Source organism: Culex quinquefasciatus, chromosome 3, assembly GCF_015732765.1.
Source record: "Culex quinquefasciatus strain JHB chromosome 3, VPISU_Cqui_1.0_pri_paternal, whole genome shotgun sequence".
NCBI classification, from domain to species: Eukaryota; Metazoa; Arthropoda; class Insecta; order Diptera; family Culicidae; genus Culex; species Culex quinquefasciatus.
In genome coordinates, this window is record NC_051863.1 from 50029935 (window position 1) to 50052314 (window position 22380).

Here is a 22380-nt window from a genome sequence, read left to right on the forward strand (position 1 = left end):
CGTTACAAATAGTTTTGAGGGTTCATTTACACTTGAAGTTTTTTTGTTCGAAGAAATCTTTTGTTCAAGCTAAGATGTGAGAAAGTGATACATTCTCACGCTGTTTTGAAATTTCAGTAATGTAATGATAATTATGTAGGCTTTTTTATAACTTTTATTCAGTATTTTGTCTCTGTAAGTCAGGGGTGCCCAACCTTTTGGCCCTGCGGGCCAGATCTGATTTTTCTGAAGCAGTGACGGGCCGGAACCAATGTTTGATAAAAAATTGAAAAAGTAAACATTTTTTTCATAAAATTATTCTTATAGGTTCTTTTCATGTAATCAAATGAATAAACTAGTGTTAAAAATAAGAATCAAAACATTGAAAAATGTGTTCATTTCTTTTATTTTCATTTAGTTTTTTTTTTCATTAATTGTTATTGGTTTTGTAGATTGCTATTCAATACCTTGATTTAATTAATTTAAAAATTAGTAAAAAAAATGCAAAAACATTCAAATGTAACTGGTCGTTGCAAGTTTTTTTTGAAAGCTTGATTGCCAACACAACCATGTATAAAAGAAATCAATGAGGCTTGACAAAAACTATCTAAACGAAATTTGGATCCAAATAATTTGGATCCAAGCGTAATGAAACAAAAACAAGTTTTTGCGTTGTTGTTCACCTTTATTGAAATATATTTTATGAAACATTTTAAAAGATTTTAAACAAACAAATTTTAAAACGTGTAGAAAAATATATATTGAGTAGTTTTCATGTTTAGTTCATTGAATTTCTTTAAACTATCGAAGTTTATGAAAAATATACTGAAGAACGTGTCATATATTTTATGCTCCCAGATTTATTGACTCATTTTAACATTTCAATATTTTAAAAATATTTGCAGCTATTTTTTCTTCGGTCTTAATAATTTGCTTTTAAAAAGCTTTTTTTTCAAACACGAGTTCATCACTGAAAAGATGTTCTGAAAAAAAAACGATATTTGAATTTTAAAATCAATTTTAATCAAGTTCCTAAAAAAAGAAAAAGTTCAGTTTTATTTCACATTCTCACGAAATGGATAATTTTATTTTTTTAAGCCATTTTTCAGTTAATTGATTAATTCTGAAGTCATCAATATAGAAATGATAAGAATTAAATTCAATCATGAAGAATGTTAGATTTTGAAACAAAAATCTTTGAAAATACAAAGGCAAAATCCAAATAATACGTTGAATTAGTAACATTTTATAGCAAAAAAAAAACAAATAAAAAACCAAAATTTTTCTCGTTAAATTTTTGCTTGCGTGAATATTTAATCTCATGCTTATTTTTTAATTTAAACACTCAGTTTATTTATTGAATATTTCATGAACACTCCATGAACAGGGCCGGTCATAGAACATTTTTGAAAAGCCGTCGCGGGCCGGATGAAATGGCTTCACGGGCCGGATCCAGCCCGCGGGCCGGACGTTGGGCAGGCCTGCTGTAAGTTAATAAAATCTTATAAATAAATAAGTCTGACAACAAAATAACTTTTATTTATTCGGTAAATTCCGTAATTTTTAACAGAAAAACATTCCGTAGTTTTTAATAGAAAAAAAATATTTTTCGAATCAAATCTTTTATGAAAATTTATGAAGTCAAAAATATAAACAAGTATTTTTGTATAATAGCTGAATTTACTTGAAACTAACAGTTCACCAGAAATACGTTTTTCACCTATTAGCAGATTATATGTTCTTTGTAAAAAAAATTTCAGCTGAACCGCTGAACCAAAATTCATGTTCTAATTTGCTTTAAATCTTCCCATTTCTAAGATATTCAATTTCTAAGATAAGCGATTTACCTATTATTGAGTGCCTGTCACACACTTTACATTAAATAATTATAATTATCCACAAATCGATGCCTTTGTGCTCTCTTATGCTAACTTAGAGCGTCCAATTACCCGTCCCGGGATAAAAATCCGGGAATTCTCGGGATTTCCCGAGAAAAGTATTTCCTGTTTCCCGAAATTCAAGTGGAAGCATACATTTTTCTAAATTGTTGGCACCTGTGTTTTGAAAATTTACAAAAAAAATTAATGAGAGTACCTAACTTAATTTTATTTCTTCATTCTAAATTAGAATTGTCTGTAAATTTCAGGTCAAATTTTATTTCAGATAATATTTTTTTTTTAAGCATTCACAACTGGGAATAGATCTTACTTTGGGCAACAAAAAATACTATATTATAAAAAGGAAATGAACTATTTTTTTAACCGAAAATTGTTGTAATATCATTTTAGAATGAGGTATTAAACCGTTAAAAAAAGCAAAGCAATCCACTTTAACGACCCCCGGGTCTTTTGTGGTCTGTGTTGCAAGTTTCTGCTCATTTCTAGGCGTCCGAAGGTTATGTGTGGTGTTTTTGTTTTTTTTGTTTCTTTTTAACTTTATTTTTTCAATGTTTTTCTTAAACATATTCTCTAGAGTAGTGCGTCCGGAAATACCCGAATCCCGGGATTTTTTATAATATGTCCCGGGTATTCCTGATTTTTTTAAAGCAAATTTTGGTCTGGAAATTCAGATTTGTTTGTGGAAATAGATAAACAGTTGAATGTTTAATAATCTACAATAATGTTAAAGCATTATAATTTGTATTCGGCATATATCAGCATTAATTTGGTTTATTACGGAAAATTGTTTTAATTTTAGTTTACAGATCTGCAAAATGCCTAGCGCTTTCAATATTTCCTGCTTGATTTTATATATTTTTAAAAGTTTGGGTATTATATTTACGTTTTTTATGATTTAAAATTTGGAAAACATCCATTCAAATTATTTTTCATCAAACACTGGCATGCCTTTATTTTACAAAATGTTTTAAATGACTTCGGTTAAAACGGGAACAGAACAAAACGATTGGTATTAGATTAGTACACCGATTTCCAAATTTATTCCTCTAAAATCTCTTTACCTACTCAGACTGTATTCCAGTTTTCCCAGTTGGCGGTAGTAACTTTAAGATAATTTGTAAAACTTGTTTTTTTTTAGCACTTGTCGTATTTCTAGATTTCTTTTTCAAAACAACCATAGCGCAATCGGTTTCCTATTAACATAGGACATATTGAAAAAGTAATCGAAATTTATCCGATAAATGTACAACTCATGCTGAAAAAATCTTTTTTGCCACTTGTTATTCAATTTCGATTATAAAAAACATGAAATTCAAAACTTATCTTATATTTTACATTGACTGGTGTCTTTTTATTTGTTTTCGCTTATTTAAAAAAAAAGACAGTTTCAAAAAAATCAAGCTTTTCTAGTCATGTCATATAAATAAGAAATATATTTATATAAGACATGATGAATTTGAATCACATTGCCGTTCGTTTAAAATCCAAAGCACAACGAAGAACAAAAAAAACTTTTTTAATTTCTTTTTCGCTATTTAAAAACTGTCGTCCTTGTTTAGATTGAAGATGAGATTATTCTATGATTTTATGCTTGAACAACATAACAAATATAATAAAAACATAGATTTTATGCCTGTTTCAAAAATTTCCCGGGAATTCCCGGGATTCCAAAAATATATTTCCCGTTTCCAGTGAAATTCAAAACCGGGAATTTTGGACGCTATACTCTGGAGTTGGAAAATTTGCATAATTTCTTAAAGATGCACGATATGTTAGACAGAATAAGGATTTGGTGTTATTTCCATAAGATTTGCTGACTTTCACTATTGTAACAACTAATTTTGCAAAACTTTTGATTAAAACTTGCATGCTCACTTCTGCACCTCCTGCTGTAATTGAACGTCAAAGTGCTGATATGCCAACAATAAAAACATGATGGAATTGCATGCTATATCTCTATTAACTGTGTTATTTGCGTGTCCACTCACAATATTTTAAGTTTATATTAAGCCAAACATTGAGATTGAAATATATGAAAAAAGGAAGAATTCACGGAATTTCACAGAAAGTTTAAAATTTCTCACGTTCCGCGAAATCGTGAAATTTCACTTAGAATTTTTTTGGGAATCTCACTTTTTATAAGCCCTCAAATAAGTTGGAACGGTAACTTCAACTCGCTGGTTCTCGGTCATAACTCAACCAATCAAAATGACATAATTTAAAAAAATATACATTTTATTTTTGATCTATTGAATCGAATAATAATAGAAAAATAAGACGACAATCAAAAATTGCCCTAATAGGAAAGAATTGATACTGTTGTATAAACCTATTCATTCAAAATGCTAAGAATCATACGCAGTGTCCCATTTCCGCTGATTTGCATCAATCTTTTCCCAAAATTTCTGAACATATCCGTTCTGAACGTCGCCTCAAAAATGAATAGCTACAAACACACCGGACCCGCATCCACCGCGTCCCGATATCCGTTTCGTTCCGTGAGCCTAATGCTTATGATGGTTCCCTCTTAAGTCATTTTTGGGACATGTGCGCAGCAGTGCAGCGGTGTAACGAACATTGAAGGTACTTATTTCTCGTTAATCACGTCCCAAAGGACACGAATGGGCCCCGACATCGCGGGCTGCAAAATCAGCACAGATTGTGTGGGGCGTGTTTCCGTTGTTGGCTTATTTTTTCTGGTTAGCTGTGAGTCCTTTTCGAACAGGACGTCCGACGATCGTCGTATCGATAGTGGCAATTCCGTTCACCCGTATGCCAGGGAAAAAGGGGATGAAGTGGGTACTTTACTCTTGGGACTGGGTTTCTGGTGGAATGATGATACCTATGATGTGGAATCTAACGTGAACTTATTGTTTTGATATTGATGTTGGCATTCTAATGCAACCACATTTTGTGATACGGCTGAAATTGCGACAGATCTGGATGAATCGTGAATGTATGTTTTGTTAAATTTTCTTCAGGTTTCGTTAATTCGGTTCGGTTAAACCGTTTTTTACATTGTCCAAACAAAGTAAACTCCATCGAAAATTTGATTTGAATGATAAAAGCAGCAAATCAAAATTTATGAAATTATGAATTATGATTTCTCGTTCGTGACAAAATAATCTCAAAAATATATTGTAACAATTTTCATGTTTAATGAGACCGATGTACACTCAACCCCGGTGGTTCGTCACATTTTCGTTTGACACTTTTTTAGTTTAGTTGGTTGGTCAAAGTCAAACTAAAAAGTGACGAACTGTCACTTTTTACACGGCGCTCACGCACACTATCAAAACAATCGTTTGGTAGTGTTTGTGAACTCCGTATAAAAGGGGTGTCAAACTTAAAAGTGATTCCGTTCGTTTGACAACAATTGGTGTCAAACCATCGGGGTTTGAGTGTATTTATTTATTTCGCTTGCATGAATTTATCATTATTGTTTTGCATCATTGCCCGGTCTTAATTTTATGAAGTAAATTAAATTAGATCTCCAAGCAAACGCATAACGATTATTCTTTCAATGTCGTTTTCACTTTATCACCCCACGCCAACGATTTTGTTTTTCCCAGATTTCCCTCCCCAAGCTGGACCAAGCTTTCCACTCTCGAACCATCTTCTATTCCAAATCCCCATACAGCACATCATTCCATATCCCCGAAATGTAAACAAATGACTTCGTTTTGCCGGCGTATGCTCGAGACACGTGTCCTGTCTGCGCACCGCCAAAGACGACGCTCCTTAGCAGAATCCTTCGGTGCAATTCATTTTTCACTGGCAGCAGCGTTTCCCGCCCTTTTCGAAGGGGGTGGCTGCTGTTGTTGTTTCGGGTTGGAAAACTCCCCGAAATTCCCTTCCTTGGAAGCATCCGTGAACAGAGGTATTTGGATTGGCTTTTACGCTGCTGCTAATGCCTCACTAGAAGGATAGATTCCGAGTCGGGTTCTATGTTGCTAGCGAGAGAGGGATTACGTTGAGATGTTGACACAAAATGAAAATTTATTGTGTGAGTGCACTGGCTATGTACACTTGGTCTATTTGGTCGAATCTTAATTACGCATTGTTTGTCAAGGAAAGCCGATCGAATATTTGATGGCGCTACCGACTTTTAGGGTTGTGATACGACATTTGGGAAATATAATATAATATAAATTGAAAAAATACCCCAAAAAAGAGAAATATATTGATTTAAAAAATTAAGGAAAATTAAGCATTGTTCAGGTTTTCAAAATTCATTTTTTTACTAATTATAAAATTGATTGATTTGAATTTATTGTGTAAATGGATTAATCCATACAGTTTTTTAGAACTTTTACAAGTTATTTTTTTCAGCGTGCAATCACCCTACAAAATCTATCCTCCCACCCCCTTCATGAAACCCACCGTAATGTGCGCCGATGATCCGCAATTTCGGTAATTTAATATTTATTCCAATGGCCCTCTGACACTTTTATGGTGAGAAAGTTGACGCTTGCCTGGCTACACGACACTGATAAATTTGTGCACATCATCGTGCGCAGTAATGGTGGAAGGCGGAGGGAGTGCGGCGTTACCTACTAGTTTTGATTTTACCCATTTTGAAGTTTTGTAATTTTAATGGAAATATGAGCATCACACTTCCCGGCAGGAATTACGAGGGTGAAGTTCATGGATTAGAAAAAGAGGGGGTGCAAAGATATTCAAATTGTCAAGGGAATTTCGATACACTTCATGGGTTGAAATGATAAATGACGTTCTCAAACCCTAAACTAATCGCTAAGCAGATAATTTTTAATTTAATTCAAAAAAATAATAATATTTAATCCACAAAACTTATCACCATCATAATCTTGCTCACGAACAGCAAAATCAACAATGCGTCATACTTCTTGGTCCAACAAGTGGCGCCCCACGGCAGGAGTCTCACAGTCTGAACTAATTTTAAACCCGGCAGTCGTATGAATCATTGGTCCGAACCCAAACGCAAACTCCTCCACGTCATGTTCTGGAGTCGTCGGATGGCTAGACCTGGTATATATTTGCCCAGGACTGTTGCATGAATAATCCTTTGGCAGACGCGTGGAAACGAATGAGTCATACAGAATCAACAGGTTTGTGGAGCAGATTATGTTTGTGAATTTTCTATGCTTACAAAGATTTTCAATGTTGGCTTAATAAATTGGGAAGCATTTTTTTAGAAATCTTTTGAAAATTATTAAAAATGCATTTTTCTGCGTTCGTTATTTATCGTTTTTAGCATGATTGATCCTGTTAATTAATCATTGTGAAATTTTGTAGGGAAAGTTACGGAAAAAATCTATTATTTCGCAAAAAAAAATCGTCAAGGCATACATTTTTTTAAATAAATGATTTTTTTTTGTATTTGTTCCTATGTAAAAATTAAACAATTTTTCCCAGCACTTTTTTCCATTGAAATGTCTTATTGTTATTTTATTCTTGTTTTTGAGAAGTTCGTAAAATTTCACGAATGTTTCATTTTTTAACATTGAAATTGGACCATTAATTGCTGAGACATCGGCATTAGAAAATGGAGGGTTGTTTGCGTAAGACTTAAAAACTTGAATTTGCCTGTTTCTCTTTCTTTAAGCCGCTATATTTCAGCAACTAGATGACTCAATCTTCAATGGCTCTTAGACAACATTATACCAATTATTAAACTTTTCAACACATTTTTTTTTTTCAAAAATGGTCACTCATGGTCACTATTTTAAAAAATCTAATAATTACAAATATTTCGCTGAAATCAAACATTCGGTAGCTATATTTTGAAAACGGGGCACATTATCAAAAATTTGTAAAGTACTTTTCGATTGCAAATTCAATTATACGTTTAAAAATGAGGAAAAAAAATTGAATGCAATGTACCTTTTTTTCTGAATAATCATCAATACCTACGACTTTGCCAAAGACACCAAAAATCAGAAATTTCCTTCAAAAATACAGATTTTCGAATATTTACGTATCATTTTTGTATGGACAGCTGCAAGAATTGTATGGAGACTAGAGTGACAATAAAAAAAAATCGACATCAGTAATACCCTCTGACCTCTGTGTCAATTTTGAGGCAAATCGGTTTAGTTATAAGGGTCGCTTTTTATCGTTGAAGTTTGTATGGGAAAAATCGCGAAAATGTATGCAGAAAAACATCAACATTTTTCTGCCAGGTGATCTCGCCAAAAATTGTCCAAGTGTGAGATTTTTGTAGAAAATTTCAATTCCCCACAACTTTGCCCAAGGGTGCGAAACGTTCCGAGTTGATCCAGATTTTTGGTGATTTTTTAGTAAAAAGTATTTTCTTAACTGCCTGTGTATCCCTTATATTCTTTCAAGTATATAAGCCGATTTCTTTTCATCGCATTGCTAATAACTTATCAGGATCAACTAGGATCTTCTTGCACCCTTCGACAAAGTTTTAGGAAATTAAATTTCCTACAATAATCTCACACTTGGGCAATTTTGGGCGAGACCTGTGCCACCTACTGCCAAAATCCTGAGGCGAGGTTTTTCTAGAAATGTTTAATATGTCTCGTACTTGATTAATGTTAAGGGGCTACATACATGTATAGCGGCAAAAAAGTCAGAGGTTAATATGAGCACACACTTCAACTTTTTTTTATTTCGTTTTTCAGGGCATTAAAATATACATTTTCACCTACTAACAAAACAAATTTGAAGATATTTGATTGCATTATTGCTGAGATATAGCAATTTCAAGTTAGCAGTTTCAAAAAACGGGTGCCACGATATCTCAACACTGCATTGACCAAATCGGCTCATAATTTTGGTGAAGACTCGTTAAACCGATTCCGTGTGCATGACGAAGTCCGATTTTCAAAATTTTCAATTTTTCAATATTTTAAAAAAAGATAAAAATATTTTTGTGTTTTGTGTGTGTGTGTGTGCAATCAACCAAACGGGACCACGCGGTCGCTTCTTACAAATTGAGTTGTTTCCATGTATTTTAGATTTACATTCTATACATGCAAATAACTCGCATAGGCATTTGGACGGTGTTAGCTCTGCCGAGCTTCGGTGACCCATTTCTACGCAGGCTAGCCGTGCGCGAGGTACCTCAGCTTGAATCGACAAGCCCCGCCCTAAAGAACGTTTGCATCAATCGGATTCAAACGTTATTTAGCACTTCTGAACCCTTGTCAAACGGACAAGGATCCAGCGCGTATATAGTTTTAGTGGTAACAGTTTTCTTAATTCCTATCGTAAGCTCACCAAGCCTCGATGGCTTAGTGGTTTGCCTTTTGCTTAACAATCCAAATGACGGGGGATCGAACCCCGACTCGAGCAACTTTGATTTTTGTTCATGTTCAGAGCTTCAAGAATTATTAAAGTATTTCCTAAACTTTCTCGTTGGGAGCAGATGGGAATCGAACCCAGGACCATTCGCTTACAAAGCGAACACCGTAACCAGTCAGCCACGGCCGCTCCTTTGTAGTAATAATTTGGCGTGGTTGTCTTGAATGATGTGTGTGTATGTCAGAATATATGAAAGAATGGTTGTCTCATAAAAGGAACGAGCTCACCAGTTAGCCTCTCTCCAAACGTTTTCAGGGGGCTTGCATCAACAGCGGACATCAGAAATATGCCGGTTACCGCTTGGGCTGCTTCCGCTTGCCTTCGTCGTCCTTTTTTTCCACCTCGTAGGGAACTTGCCACGTAAAGCAGTGCCGGCGCACTAATCCGTGCCCCACGGCTCCGATTCATTATCGCTCACGATACTTTTACCTTAACGGGGACCGTCCACGCTGTGACCGAGAACTGTCGCCACCTTCCCAATTCGAGCCAGGTCCCGCATGCTTCCGGTTGTTGCCTATATACCGGTCGAACCCATAACCACCCTGCTCTTCCGGGAAGTTTCGATGGCCACCCTGGAACGAGCACACGTCCTTGTTTGAGCCGTCCTCTTCCAGCACCGCGATCCATCCAGGCTGGATGTGAAAAAACCGCTTCACTTCCCGACGATTTTAACACAAAATTCACTTTTTCTTCAAAACCAGCAAATCCCATAAAAATATTTTTGTGTTTTTCATATAAAAAAACCGTTTGTTTTTGATTTTTGTACTTAAAAAAAAAGCAAATTTAAAGAATTGGGCTTCGTCATGCACACGGGATACATCTAGGGAGTCCTCACCTATAATTTCTGCCAATTTGGTCCATCCCATCTCGTGATAACGTGGCACTACCCGTAAATCATCTCGGGATCTAGAGATAAACGCCAACAAAGTTTGACAGCCCACTTTGCGCATGGCAAAATTTTGAGCTAAATCGTCTCCTACTCAGTTTAATCATGAAATATCTTCATGAAACTTTCAGGAGTGATTAATAATCATCTTTTGAGTGGATTTAACAAATATTCTGTAATATAAAATTTTGTGATTTTCTACATGTATGTAACCCCTTAAGCAAATTCATTTTCGTCAGACTCGACTTAGATTAAAATGAAACCAAGCCGATTTTATTTTCAAACGATATCTATCTTGCACCGAAAGTGTTCACTTCCATTTCGATGCATAAATTATAGTGTTCAGCAATTCCATAAGGCCGAGCGTCCTACCATCCGTCGAAGCGTATTTCCTCTTCCTGAGTGGCCACTGGCCAGCCTAAAGCAGCAATCAGTATAATGATATTTCTCCATACAAACTTTCAAATTATTCGACCCGCTTTGCATATTATCTCCTGCATCTGCGCCAATCTGTGGCGCGCGTGTCCTTTTGAGGTTAGGTTGTCCACATGCGCAAACCAGAAAACCACCCCACATGGCACGAACCCTGTAAAGTGACACGCGCCCAAGCTTAGTTTTACGGCGCACGGGCCTAATTAGAATTCTCTAAAGTCGACAAACTGGAAAATGTATTTGCATAAATTAGTTTTCCCCGAGCGACGCACTTTTTCTTTCAGCTTCGCTGTGCGAGGCCGGGTTTCAACATGTAAAGTTGAAATACGTTTCACTTGGATTGATTGGAAGGAAACAGGGCTAAACTACAGAGGACAACAAAAAAAATCATTAATTGTCCTCCTTTATTGTATGCGAGAATGCACAAGGCAAAGGGACTTTATTGTAATCTGGTGCCACTGCACCCTTAGTACAGAGTGTAGGACCATGTGGAAATCTCTACCCTCTGGTGCAACAAAGTGCATGTTGTGTGAGAGTGTGCATTTTCACGTGCACAGAGGGGTTGCAAAGCAGCAAACTCACACATATATAAGTGAGCGTGAGCTTTTCCACGAGAAATCTTGTACCGGTTGTGCATAAACCTATAGTTAGCAGTACTGGACATGCTGAACTGAAACACTGGGTGTAAAATAATGGTACCGAGGCAAAAACACACACACAAAATATGTCAAAGCTATCTTTAAGCAAAAAAAATAGAAAAATGCCTATGAAAGTATATGATACTTCCAAAATTATGCAAACCATCAATTAAATTTAATTAAACTTCATTTGTCTTTTTTTTTCAAAATCTGAGACCAATTTTCAAAGATTGTTCTACTAAAATTCGAAACAAAACAAACAGTGTTCTGATTCAGAAAACAGTGTAAAATATGTAAAAGTGTAAAAAAAATTGACATTAAAAAGCTTCTATGATTTTTTTAACAGACAAAAAGACAACTGTAATTAAATTTGTAATCAATGCGTGAAAAGAGATCTGTCACTGAATGGGACTGCTCGATATTTGATAGAACTTTCTGTCAGCGATAGAACTTGGTCAGCGACAATTTCCGAAAACGAAATTTGATCGCTGACACACAGCACCTATTATGATCGTCATTGCTTGGCGACGGTCGGTGAACGTAAACACAAAGACGAAACGAACGAAAAATGAGCACCACTCAAGCAGCCGCCCGAACAAGACATCGTGCTCTTTCTTTTTCTCTCGTTTTCGTCTGTCTCTTCTTTGTGTTTGCTGCGTGGTGACAGAAGTCATTTGAATGCGAAGATTGGAGAGATGATCGGAATCTCGGTAGAATTTCAAACGACCGTTCTCTGAGCGAATGTATTTCTATAGGGAAGTCAATAGAGTTATCTACGTGCGCATGTATTGCGTATACGTACACGAAGGGTTTTTAGGTTAAAATTTGTACCCACCAACAAATGGTAAGCTAGTGTGTGTGAGATCGGGCTTAGATAACTCTATTACTGTGTGAGTGTTTTTGTGAAGCTTGTAATTAAAGTTGGCGCATGCAACCATACCAAAAGGCTATTAAAATGTTCAATTTTTTTTTGCTGATAAAATAAAAAAAGTCACATTTATTACATGTAATTTGATATGGGCGAAAACTAATCGATTTGAATCTTTTCAAATGTTTGGGTGGATTAGATTTTGGATTAGAATTTTCTTAATTTTTTGCAAAAACCACTTTTTTCAAAAAATCATATCTCCGCGTCATTTCATCCGATTTTAGCTGTCTTAGACGCTAAAGAAAGGTGATTAGTTTGGATATTTGAGAAAAATAGTAAGAAGTTTGAAAAATCCAGCTTCACATTTGAAAAAGTCGTATGAAAACTTAAAATTGCGTTTTGACCGTGTCTGGACCAAAGAGCCTATGTCTGAATATATTTTTATCGGATTCCTCGGAAAATTTCACGTATCATTTAAAAAAAATGGCGATGTCGAACCGTACGTTTCCGAGATATGATTTTTTGAAAATAAAAACTGAGTTTTCCGACGCACCACGCGCAAAAACAGGAAAATGACGAAATCGGCAATAAATAAACTTTTTTCACTAAAACTGCGATAACTTAAAAATTTCAGCGATGACCTATACATGTTAGGGTACCAAAAGTTGCGTATTTTAATTACGAAAATTTTGGTAGCACGATGTAGGTTTTGAGTCCGATCGGAGAACTTTTTTTTCGGTTTAGGCTCTTTTCAAATGGAATTGCTGTATAACTAAATGACTGAAAAAGTGACTTTCCCCATAAAAAAAAAACATGTGGAAAAGGTGTTTGACTTGGGCTGCTAAAATATTCGTCCAGTTGAGCTCATTATTGGGATTAAGGCTCAGTACACCCGTATACAATTCAGCCCTGCAATGGATTGTGAAAAGTCAAATTTGAATATAAATAGAATTGAACAAAAACAAAAATCCAACTTATGATTTTCAACCCAAACCAAAATTTATTTGTCAACTAAATAAATATCTTAAAAATCTTCTGGAGATATTGATAAAAAAGTTTTTTAAACTTTTTACTTATTTTTTACAAGCTGAACAAATTTACTACGTTTTCGTAAATCGGCTTTTCATTGATTTTTTTTATATAAATGAAACGTTTTCATCGAATCTTGGATAAAGTTTCATCCATAAAAAAACGATTTTGGGTGTAATGATAAACTTTGAAAAATATTTGCAGCGGCTTACAACTTTATTAAAAAAAATGTTTGAACAATTGATCATTATGGTCCGATTTTTTCAATTATTATCTTACTCATATTGTTATTGTATTTATTTTTTTTTCATATGACCTGTCACAATTTTTATTTATTCTGAGTATTTGTTCCGCAAATTTCGAGCTGTCCAAAAATCACAGCTGCATCGAACCGGTGTCCATCGGAACCCTCCAACCCATTGCATTGGCAGCGATACCGTCCTATACATATCGCACAGCGCGTATCGCCACTAATTCATACGAAAAATTCTGCCCACCCCAAACCAAACCTGAAAGTGCTGCTGCACATTGTTGTTGGTGTGTACGTCTCTAACGAGCGAACTAGCTCAGTCTGGTATTAAGGCAAGCATTTCCCCACTTTAAGCTCTGCTCTGCGTCCTGCGGCAGTTCTGGCTCTTTTTTTTTTTTTTTTGTTGGTTTGGCTCGGAACAAAATTGAAGGGTGCGACACTATTCCATCGAACTTGAGCTGTTGGTTCTCTACGTATATGCAGTATAGTACGGTTTCGTGGAATAGTCCAGAAAAAAGGGTGCCGGATTCAACCCCTCACACTTTCCGACTCTCGACACAGAGTTCCAGTGTATTGGTATTCGGGGTTTGAATGTGTATAGAACTTTCCAACACCAACGTCGCCCTCCTATCAGGAATAGCTGTAAAGAACTTGAGCAAATATAGTGAGTGAATCAACGAAGCCGAGGGGACGTTCGTCGAAGAAAGGCGTTTGTCAACTTGAGAAACTTGCCATGAATGGGAAAAGAGCGTCTTTTGGACCGAGCCACGTTAAAGGTGGTAACACCTGTGGAATTTCACTTGACTGGAAGGCGCCACCGTTTTGCGGTTTCGGATGAGCCTACCGTATAGGGGTACCCGGCAACCTGGGAAGGGAGTTTGAATAGGGAAGGGATGGACACTTACCAGCCGAAGGAAGGTACCGTAAACCGGGGTGACTTTGGTAGGATTACAGTTTGTTTTTAGAATATTTTCCAACAGGTAAGGTTTTTCTCAAGATTATTATTTTTAAAACATGTACTGGGGTAGGCCACACAAAGCCCATGCACTATTTTGGAACAAAAAGTTTTTTCAATAGTGTTTAGAAAAATAGTTACGTTAAAAATTCTTAGTTTTAATTCCGGGGTGACTTTGATAGTCATAGTTTTTCTTGTTAAAATCATATTTAAGATGTTCAAACTTTATTTGAACGTTAAATGTACCATCACTTAAGTAGCTGATATAGTTTGTAAGAAAAAAAATCAATGTTTATATTTAGTTAACTAAGTTTATAAGCTTTTTAACAAAATACATATAAATTTTAGGTAAATTGGTAAAAAGTCTGAAATTTGTTAAAAATAGTTTTGTTTATAAAATTATCGATTTATATTGCATTTTATACTGAATTCGAAGCACGAATCACAAGTTTTCACATTTTACATGAAATTTGTTTAACTGAAATTGCCTATAAATTTGGAGATTTTTTTTAATTGTGTTTCAAAAACACATATTATTTATTATTTACAAACTTATTTAACCTTCTCCTAGAGGAAAATTGTCCAAAGAATCCGAAAATGCAATTCGTTTTCCGATAAAAAATCATGTTCATTGAGAAAATCATGACACTCTGAGAAGTTTAAAATAATGACTTCCATTAACATTTTCTTAACTATAGTTAACTAACTTTATAAACATTTCAAAAATTTATGAAAGGTTCTTCTTGAGGAACTTTGATCACTTCTCTACCACGGTTAGTATGATTCCTTACGTATTTTAATTGTACTCTTCTTTTTGCGGAAAAATCGCAAAACTATCAAAGTCACCCCGGCTATCAAAGTCACCCCGTTTTACGGTATTTATTTTCTTAAGGAAACTTGGAGGGAGTTGTGCGTGGAGAGGGATGTATGCAACCACCCGTTGAATGACTCATGGGAGGGTGGTAATTGTGCGTCGATTAGGGAAAGTCTGAATAGTTAGAATCGCTTTTATTAAAATGTTAGACTGTTTTCAGAGTTGAATTGTGTTTGAAACCAAAAGATATTTTTTAAGTTGGGAAAATTTATGATTTTATACTGACTTTTCAACAGTCAGTCAAAAGTCAAAATAGCGGAAAATAATCAATAAACCATAAAGACAATCAATAGCTAAGAAAACCACAAATCAAACTTTTCACTCATTTTTCAAAACTAATGGGATTTCCCTAAAACGGATCACCATCTCTGTTTCAAAGAAAACACTTGTTGTCAACCCGGCAACAACCTGCATCGACCTAATTGGGCATGAAAACGCACACGTCGCCGTGCAACATGCGCATCAACATATATCCTCGTAGTAGCTGTTTGAGACACCCTTCTAGCCCGGAAGGACGATGCTTCTCACTTTCTTTCGGCGAGAAGCTAACGTTGTTTTTCCTTCTCCGCTGAGGGGTTGCCGAGGTGTTATTCGGATACCTTCTTGTCGTTCAAGTTCACGGTCTTCGCGCTCGTTTGCTCATTCCACGTCGGAGGTTTTCTTTGCCCTTTTTCCGGTTACGTTTACTTCCTTGTTTGCTTTTGTTTGCTGTAATTCTACTTGACGATTCCTTAGCGACGACCCTTTTTATTGCTGCCACATTAAATTTTATACGAAAAGACTAGACGTCGTTCGGGGAAGACCTAGGGTATTCGAGGTGGCGGCAGGGGCACAGGTGAATCAACCTGCGAGGAAGGAATGTTTCTTTTGGGATAATCTCAGTTTCGATTCAAAATTGAAACAAACAAAAATATTTGATTTAAAAAAAAAACAGAGAAAGCAGCATCTTGAATAGATACAAAATATGATTTACATAAAAATATTTCATAAATATAAACAGCATCTTACTTAAAGCCGTTGCAAACATTCTTTGAAGTTTATGTAACTCAACTCTGACTAAAGTAGAGAGAAGGGGGCAAAAAATACAACATTTGAATGAAAAAAAAATGCATTATACACCAGTCCTGTTGTTTTACAATCAATAGTTTTCAAAATATCCAAGCACAAACGAAAAAAAAAAATCGCGAAAATCGGGATCGGAATTTCACAAAAAATCAAAATATTTTTAACCAGATCCCGACATATATGATACCTAAATATGGTTATCAACGCAGGATAATATATTTCAAATTGTTTTCAATAAATTAGACTTGCATTTTCAATACAATTTGAAGCTTTCAAAAAATGTTCCCTGAGGGGGAATTGTTACACTTTCTCTAACTTAGACTGCTTCCATTCCATTTTGTTATGTACTGACTTAAACAATTTAGCAGTTCTTCTCCAGCTTGACTATATTTGTTTTAAACAGCTTAAAAAGTAGGCTATACAAAATCTTAAAAAGTACTTTGATCCTATACACCTGAATTTAAGGATAAGATTATTTTGCTTAATTTCAGTTTTAAATATATGTCTTTCAACTAGAGCGTCCAATTTCCCCTCGCGGAAAAAAAATACACGGGATTTCCCGGAAAAAAATATTTCCCGTTTCTCGGGAAATTTTTATATTTCCCGGGAATTCCCGAAATTCAAGCGGAAGTCTACATGTCCTTACTTTTTCGCACAAATATGTTTTGAAAATTAAAAAAAAAACCTTTTTAACGAAAATTGTTTTTATATCAAATAAAATAATAATAAAAAAAATTACCGAACAACCGAAAATACGAGTGCTATTTTTTTTTTAATTTGGATAAACAGCACATACAATTCGAAATTTTATATATTTTCTTAAAGTTGTATGATGTTAAATATCAATTGATCCTAACACTCATTTCGACCATTAAAGTTTCTTTTCTATACAATTTTGTTGCAAAATATTTATCAGAAGCAGGATCAAAGCAATTTTTAATAAATTTAAAATTTCCCGGGAATTCCCGAGATTTCCCGGGAATTTTGAATAAAAATAAAGGTGCAATTTAGTGCGAGTTTCAAATATTTATGATTTTTCAGTGCACCGCACGACAAAATGTTTTTGTCATTCTTTAACTGACCTGACCCTAATACTGAACAGATTTCAAAATTATTCATTGTTATGAAGAATAATGCATAAACAATTCTCAACTTCAAAACAGTTTTTTGCAATTCCATAGGAAACAACTTGCTTTTCCTGTCATTCTCGAATGACGAAATCTAAAAATACTTTTTTTAATTAATTAATTTAAAACTTTTTACTTTTGCTATCATTCTCGGACTACGAAATGGCCTACTTTTACCTTCCAATAACAGAATAGAAATGTAATACTTTTCGATACAAGGGCTGAAATAGACACAATACTGGAATGGGTGCTGAAACAGTGAAATTTTCAGCACTTGTATCGAAAAGTAACGCTTTTTAAAATTGTTTTGATTTGAAATTCAATTGCGGAAAATGTTGTAAGCAATTCGTTGCTAATGATTTTTCAACACTCGTCGTATTTACAATTTGTATTGTAAACTTCTGTTCCAGCATTTTTTTAGTGCTGGAAAGTAGAACTTATCTGAACATAAGGTAATAAGTTGGGCTTCTAATGAAAATTACTAAGACGTTTTAAAAACATAGATAAAAAAAAGTTTGTTTGCTGATTTAAAGGAACCAAAGAGCTCACAGCTTTTCAAAATTTTTCCATTATTATTTAGGACGTTTTACATAACAAATACAAAAATTGTGAATATCCATTTACAGGATTCGGGGATAAAAACAAAAACTGGGTTTTTCGACGGCTAAAACGTCAAAAACCAACTTTTTCACTAAATCTGTGATGAGCATGAGCATGAGCATGAGAGACCACCCATGGTTGTCCTTCTCCGTTGCTGAACAGGACCGTAATATCCTATCAATACAACTGACCATACGCTTAAACGATCTAATGGTGTTTCCCTTATCAACATCATGTATGAATGCGCTGAAAAGATAAAACATGAAGATCATTAAAACTAGATCTGAAGCAAATAGGTCATTGGCTACCAACGGCGCCCGCCATGTCAGTTTGTAGATCTCGGGGGGATTGGGACGGGAATGTTAGTTAGCACAGGTTGCTACAAAGGGTAGGTTCTATACGATATCCACAACCCCACGTGTGCCGGAAAACTACTTCTACTTGGGATTTTGTTAGTGGGAAAGGGTAATGGCCAGGATTCATCATAGAGGATGATGATGCGACTCGATAATCAATAAATTTTGTTTAATGATGTGATGTATTATGCATTCTCAAGGCAAACAGTCGAAGGATGCGGATGAGATTATTCCCGGTTATTTGGTGTTGAGTTTAGCATAAATGATTCAATCTTAGACAGCCGGCTGTGGAAAGATAAAACCAAATAAAATGCGAAAACGCGAAACCGCCCGGACCGAAATACACACACAATCGGGGGGAAAACAAAGACGGAAACGGCAACGAAAATCTGGCTTGTTGAACGCGACGCGCACCGTTCAAATTCTCCAAGGCAAATTCTCCAAAGCAACTCAAATTAAAAAACAAACGTTTGGTAGTGTGTGTGAACTCCGTGGAAAAGGGATGTCAAACTAAAAAGTGACCCCGTTCGTTTGACAACAGTTCGTGTCAAACCATCGGGGTTTGAGGGTAGACTAAATTTTCGGGAAAACATCTGAAAAGGGGCTCCTTTCTCACTCCACTGAGCAAACTTACTCTCGATGTTCCATGATTCCATGATTTTTCACTAAATCTGTGATAACTTAAAAATGAAGGCGAGGTCCTATAATTTTTTGGGTACTAAAATTTTCGTAATTGAAAAACGCAACAGGTGGTGGCACTAGGTGGAAAAAAATCTAAATTTGCAGCATATCGGAACTTTTTGATAAATTGAAAAAAAAGAATGTGACCCAAGGGAAAAAAGTGTTTTTGTATTGTTTAAAAATCTTATAAACTTTGCTAATTAGAAGATAGTTCACAAAATTTAGACTAACATATTCATGTTTAGAATTGCGATATTTTTACAATATGTAAATAACCCAAGTTCAACGACCTTTCACCAACATCCAGCGACCAGCTGCTGCATTTCCCTTCCAAAGTCAGAAAAACACACACAACAAACAGCCTAAACCTCGGCGAGTTACCTGGCCAGGTTCAACCCCGATCCCAAATTCGATCCTCCTCTCCAGCATGGCAGCCTCAACCGGCTGCATCGCAATTCCTGCAGCAGCTTGCCAAAAACCCAAAACCCCTATTATTTGGAGATACAAAAATAGACGTCGTGTGCGCACACGATCAATTAAATGCTTTGAAAGATACCACCACATTCCGGCCGATATCCGGAACCCCCAGGTAAAAGCGGGTTGGAAAAAGAAGAAGAAGCGGCGAAACCGGGTCCAGGTGCAACACATTGATTCGGAACAGGCGACACCCAGGTTGGGTTGCGTACCTGGGTTGAGTAGTTTGCTGAAATGTTGCTCGCTGCGTGAATAAATTTCCATTATTTTCACGCCAGCTCGGAAAAGCTGGGGCGCCGCCGTCGTCGTCGCCGCTGGCCCAGGTAACAACACTAATCATAATTAACCATTAAAAAAATAAGCTTTATGTAAAAACAAGTAGCAAATAGTTGCATGATCGAGCGTCCAGAGCGTTTGTTGCATTTGAGCCGAAATGCGGAGAGTGTAAAAAAATAGGGTGCAAACGAGAAATGCATCATAAAAAATATGTTCAGGCATGAATCACCACCAACACAACCACCACCGCCACCGTCACCCTCCTGAATTGAGAGGAAGGAAGGATATGGCACGCGGATTGAAAGAGTAAGAGAGACAGTGTGGACAGCAAGCCAAAGGTGGGACTCGATAGGGCAGAGTTTTGTGTTTTGATCGGTCACAGTTAGAAACATGGTGAAGGCTTGTGTAAAACTTGATTTAAAAATTAAATTTTCTTGAAATGAATTCACTGAAATTTGTTTTTTTTTTTAATTTATAAAATGCATTGAGATGTTTACCTTAAAAGCATCCTCTGCAAAATTATAGTTCATTTTTTTCTCATCAAACTCCCACAGCTATTGTTTCGAACTTTTTTTAAAATTTAGTTCAATTGGTACAATTTGGTAACTCTCTGTTTTACACGTTTGTGAAACGTTTATGGAAAAATCTGAAATGTTACACGATTGTACTGGTGTTTTGCAAAAAAAATTTAATAAATATCCATTTCTCCTTCGGACCGTCAAGGAGGGGAAGAGCAAACAAAAAAAATTCAGACTTTATTTTCAATTGTGCAGAATTATCACTACTGCCAAGATATTGCAAAAATACCAAAGCACGCATCTCGGGCTAGTTTGAAATATGTCTTATCAGCCATCACGACGTTTAAGGTTTCTCTAAAAAAACTTATTTTCCATTGTGTTTGGGTTGAGAGCATTTAAAGGACGTGAAATGAACAATTTAAAGCATTTTTGAAATTGAATTTTCGTAAATTGGTCGACCACCAATTGAAAAACTGCATTTTTTACAAAAGGCACTACTGCAAACTAACACGAGAAATGACAAAAAAATCCTGGAGTTTTTCTTCCTTGCCAGATTTGTTGTCACATAGTTCAGACTTTTCAAAAATCCGAAAACAGTCCCATTTGATCTAAATGTAGAAATCTAACCTAAAACGAATTAGTTTTCTTTAAGTTTCATGACATTATTTTTTTTCCATGATATTTGAGGAATTGTTTGAAGATCCCCCTTCCAAACTATACATTTGTAGTCAAGAGAGAAAAAAGTAGTTTATGCAACAAGATGCAAAAAGAGGATTTTTTTAGCACGAGTCGTACATTCAAATACGAAGAGTGCTGAAAAAATCAAGTTTTGCAACGAGTTCCATACAACATTTTTTGCAATTCCTAAAAACACCCATTGAGTGAAATTTTAAGTCAAATTTTCATGTATTTTGTCAATAAATCGTTTAAACCAAAAAAAAATTGAAAAGTGTTACTTTTCGAAACAAGTGCTAAAAAGTTCAACTTTTCAGCACCCATTTCAGTGCTGAAGAGTAGAACTTTTCAGCGTTTATTTTGAAAAGTGTTGCTATTCGATTCTGTTATTTTTGGTACAGAAAAATAGGTTATTTCGTCGTTCAAGAATGACAGGAAAAGTTAGTAGTTTCACGACGGAATTGCAAAAATTTAAATTTCAACACGTGGTTTAACAATTTAGAGAAAAAGGAAACTTTTTTCGAGAGCGTTACACGTGATTACAGATATCATGCAGGATTTCTGTAAAAAATCAAAAGTTCAACTTTTTTTAAACACATTCAAAATATTGAAAGAGAAAGAAGGAGAAAGAGCCCAAATATACATAATAACTAAAAATTATGCACGAAAACGTGCCTAGTTTATAACACTGCATACTTCATCATTTTGTTGCAGTTTTTTGAAAAAAAAAAGTGTTTTAGTCTGATTGTCGCAACATTTTTGAAAAGGGAGGGCGACTTAAATTTTGAAAGATAATTTCAACGTATGAAAAGCACTCGTTTTATCAACAGTTACAAACAATCTTTCAAAAGGAGGATTTTTTCGTTTGATGTCCTCAACCTCATATTTAATTATTTAAGACTAATACTGCTTCTGCCATTGACAAAATATTGCTTAAGTATTTTTGTATACAAAATAGGAAATTAAGTTTAAAAAACACTTTAACAATAGAATACAAATAGATTGCCTTAAAAATCAATGATTGAAAATGTTGAAACCCTAGGAACAACTCTGCATGCGACTCTGGATGAGCGACACTTGTCATAAACCCACTGCCATCCACGACCGGAAACCGGTTGTCCTAATCCACGAGCTTAAGAATACACACGCATAGTTTTTAATAAAATCAATATCAATAATTGTCTTACTAAGCACATTTTTTTCTATTTGTTTATTTTCCAACCACAAAATCCTTTTTTCATTAAATTTGCATCAGGTGAAAATATTAAACTTTTAAAATATTTAAAAAAACCTTTTTTGGGCTAACTTTGGCCGTAAATAATCGTCTATTATTCCTAAGTCATAACAGGTAACAAAATTTGTTGTAAAATTTTATTAGAGAATACACGAAATCAGCCGTTTTTTTTTGTTGCATTTTTATTTGCTTGTATTTTTTGAAAAGGCACAAGCTTTGTGGGGGCTAATTGGCTAACCCATACAAGTCTCCAT